Raw genomic sequence first — 4,600 nt, 5'->3', positions numbered from 1 at the left:
GTGACCAAGCCACTGAGACTAGAATCCAGGTCTCCTGATTCCCAGGACACTGCTGTCTCCACCATAGCATGCCACATCCTTTGAAAGTCTGACTTTAATACCCGTGCATTTCCATAATCATTGACAATACTCACCTAGAAATTCCTGAAAGCCTAGCAAAACTTAACACATCTCCTCATATGTGATAGACGTGGGTGGCGCACCCTCTTCAATGGTTTGGTTTTTTTTTTTTGGAGGGGATGAGGGGACCCACGAGGGTAGGACTCTATATACCGAAAGAATTCCAAGAAGACAAATCAGGAGATAGCAGAGGGTTTTTATGGCATCCCACTGACCTTTTCCTCCAAGGTCTAGGATTTTAGTAGTACAGATTTACAAATTCGAGGATAAAAGTAGCAATATTATAAAGCAATAGTTATCACAACTCACTGGCGTTTAATTTTGTAAAATGTACAAAGTTTTTCAGTTGAATATTTCAGAAAAGCAGGACTTAGAAGCAAATCCGCACAATAACCCGATGTTCGATACATCACAGCGCCCGCCCGCACGCCTGAGGAAGGATCGTTTTCTAGGAAAAGAACTGCTACGTAAAAATCATAATCAAGAACTCAGCGGAGTTCCTGTCCACGGGAGTGGGAGACTTGTGGGTGATGGCAAGATCAGGAGTCTGGTCATTCCTGTGCATGACTGAGGGGCAGTGGGGGAATTGGTCGTGAGATCTGAGTAGATTGAGGAACTGGGAAGTTAGGCTATTTGAGGAAATTTAAATATGTATATTTAAGTCTCCTAAAAGGAGGGAAGGAGTTTGGTTGAAAAAGGAAGACAGTAAGTCAGGCACTGAACTAATTAAGAAAGGAAGAAAAATGTTCTGGGGATTGGTAGTTAATAGCTACATGAATATAATGTCATTTGTGTCTGACTCTTTGTGACCCCCCATTTGGAGTTTTCTTGGCAAAGATACTAGAGTGATTTGCTATTTCCTTCTCCAGCTCATTTTAGAGATGATGAAACTGAGGCAAACAGGGTTAAGTGACTTGTCCAGGGTAACACAGTTAATAAACGTCTAAGGCCAAATTTGAACTCAGGTCCTCCTGATACCATGGCACACATTCTATCTACTGCACCATCTAGCTGCCCACTATTTCCCAGAATCCCCAAAAGGAAAAGAGAATCTGTTTCTCCTCCCTATTATCCCACCCCTGCCCCCAGGACTATTACACAAAAAAAGCTAGGAGCAAAATATGCACTGCCTAATTGGAATAGTTGAACTAAGGCATAGGAGTATAATGAAATACCATTCCACCATAAAAGAATGACAAAAATAAAAAATCCAGAGAAAACTTGCACCAAATGCTGTAGAAAAACAAAAGGATCACAAGAAAAAAAATGTGTATGAACACAATAAATACAAAACTACAAAGCAGCAAAATTCAACTGAAACATAGTAGACATTGTAATCATACCATCAAAGTTAAAGGATAGAATCTTTCTGCAAATTATAAGTAAATGACATAAATGGAAAGTGATATATACTATCGGTTGTAATCACATGGTTTTGCTTAACTGTTTTCAGGGAATTTCCTTGAAGGGATGAGTGTATGGGTTTTTGTTGGTAAGTATCTGTTGTTTTGAAATGAAATGCGTCAAAGAAAAAAAGTGAAATAAGGTAATATAGTCTTCACCCAAACCCTTTAAATTTACCCCCAAAATACTTTGCTTACTTAGAACAAACTTCTTAAGGATTAATCACTAATTTGGTTTTGGTCTGCATAGGCAAAGTACAATTTGAAATAAAACAGAATTTGAGACAGGCTCCTGACTTAAAAAAAAAAAAAAACTTTCCAGAGGCTCACATGCCACCCAGTGCATTTTTATTGCACCCAATGTACGTTTATTAACTGTTACCCTGGACAAGTCACTTAACCCTATTTGCCTCAGTTTCATCATCTCTAAAATGAGCTGGAGAAGGAAACAGCAAATCACTCCAGTATCTTTGTCAAGAAATGCCTGGCTGTCTCTTTATTTTGCAATTAACAAAACCTAACTGGACCCTGTCTGAAAATTTTTCATGTAGATGACCTGAGACATGGGGTATGTGTGACTGTATAGTGTTAGTTTCATAGCATAGAAATCCCCTATATAATATTATCGATCACCCTGCTGAGTTTTATTTTACATTAAAACTAAATCTTCCTCTCTTCAACTTCCCCCAGTTTTTCCTAGTTTTGCCCTCCGTGGTCAAACAATAAGCTTAATACTTTTTCAATATGACAGTCCTTCCAGTACTCAAAGAAATTCATCATGGCTCCTCCTCGCACAAGACTGTTCTTTTCCTGGCTAAGCATCACCAGATTCCTCAGATGGCAAGATTTTGAGCCTTCTCACTAATCTAATGACTTTTCTCTGGACACTTTCCAGTTTAGCAAAGCTTTCCTAAAATGTGCTATCAAACACAAGACTACAGGTGTGGTCTGATGAGTGGAAGAGAAGGGCAGGACTATTACCTTCCTTGTTCTTAGCACCATGCTTCTTTAAATGAAACCTAAGACAGAGGCAGCTAGGTGGTACAGTGGATAGAATGTTGGCCCTGGAGTCAGGAGGACCTGAATCCAGCCTCAGATACTTAACAAGGTGTGACCCTGGGCAAGTCATTTAACCCCATTTGCCTCAGTTTCCTCATCTGTAAAATGATCTGGAGAAGGAAATGGCCAACCACTCCAGTATCTTTGCCAAGAAAACCCTAATGGGGTCACAAAGAGTTAGACATGACTAATCGACAAAACAACAAGATTGAGTTAGCTTTTTTGGTGTATATGTCATATTGTTCATTCATATCAGGTTTGTAGTCTACTAAAAATCTCAATTCTCTTCTTTGTGAATTGTTTCTTGTCCTATTTCTCCTGCCTTGCACTTAGGCAGTTGATTTGGGAATATTAAGTGTTGGATTTTACATTTATTTCTTAATTCATTCTACAAGCCAGTGAAGGTGGAGCCTGGTCTTCTTGTCCACCATTTTAGTTATCATTCCCAGTTTTATGTCATTGACACATTTGATGAGCATGCCTTCTGCGAGTTCATTCAAATCACCGATGATAGGTTGAGAAGGAGAACGAGGCCAGGAAGAAAGCCCAGTGGCACCCCACAAGAATCCAGGATCACAGAGGTAGTAAATGACAGCTCCCTAACTCAAACCCAAGCTTTCTGATTCTGGGATTCTTCCCACTTCACCATGTTGTTTTACCATTGCCATACTGAAGCATTAATTATGTTATTCACAACCATCATCACATCTACCTAAATTATCACAGCCAGTAGAAAAGCTGATCAGGACTTTTATAGAGAGAACTAAACCTACCTCGCTACTGTTAGCATACATTTCCCAAGCTAATTGACAGCTGATCCCTTGAAAGGACATTCCAAGTTTCATTTCAGAGGCAGCTAGGAAGGACAGATTGATGTTACCTTGCTAATACAGCATTATTTTGTTAATGAAGGTCTGCCTTGATTTCCATAATAAATGCATTTCTGCAAAGCTATTTGCTCATCTATTTTTAACCAATTCAATTAAATTTAAAAGTTCTAGAGCAGGAGCTCTTAACCTCTTGTGGTTCCATGGGTAAATTTCCAGAAGGGTCCATGAACTGGGATAGAAAAAAAGTTACATCTTTAATTTCATTAACTTCTAACTGAAATTTAGCATTTGCTTTGATTATGAATGGAGGATTATGAATGTAGTATTAGCAGTACTTGTGAGTTTCTTATTAATAGAAAAAAAACAGAGATATTCATATCACATTACAGTCATTGCAGATATGTCAAAACATTGTTTGTGTTCATTACTACTTTAAAATTATTGTAGTTGTTATACCTACTGCTAGACATATTAGTAAATAGCAAATTTGTTTTTAGTGTTTTGATAATTATATTTCAATATAATTGGTTTCTTTTGTAGTGCTAGGTATTTTATTTTATACTTAAAAACATTATTCTGAATGAGCCTGTAGGCTTCAGCAGGCTGCCAAAGGGCTCCAAGACCTAAAAAGGTTAAGAACTCTTAGTATAGAGGTGTTTTCTCTGTAAATTCATCATGGCAGAAAGCTTAGCATAAAGTGGAAAATGATTGTGTAATACTACATCCTGCCACTCTCGACCTCCAATTGAATCTGCTTTAAATGTTTTGTTAATGATCTGAGTTTTCTTAAGAGAGAATATATGTACCCTTTAACTTTCAGAAAGTGGTGGGTGGATCTTGGGCCCTCTATGGAATAGTTTTCTACTTCTTCAGAGCTTGTTATGAATGGAACTAAACATTTGTCTAAAAATATGTCCACTAGTGGGCAGAATTGCCCGAGAAGAATATAATATTGCTTATGTTAATAATAGCTGTCTCCAGTTCTCAGAGAAAAAGATTAAAATCATATGCTAAGAATATTTCACAACGGTAAAAATATGAGACATCTCAAAGGTGTGATACCACACGAATATAACTATAATCATTTGCAATTATAAAATTAGAATTTGCTTCTACTGATCCCTTTATCTAAAATGTTGTTGAATTGTTTCAGTCATGACCAACTTTCTTTCTCTGATCCCCATTTGG

The sequence above is a fragment of the Petaurus breviceps genome, unplaced genomic scaffold (assembly GCF_028583685.1).
Source record: "Petaurus breviceps papuanus isolate PSGF00001 unplaced genomic scaffold, PetGlider_PUasm1.0 91133, whole genome shotgun sequence".
NCBI classification, from domain to species: domain Eukaryota; kingdom Metazoa; phylum Chordata; class Mammalia; order Diprotodontia; family Petauridae; genus Petaurus; species Petaurus breviceps.
Note: the sequence above shows the minus strand (reverse complement) of the source record.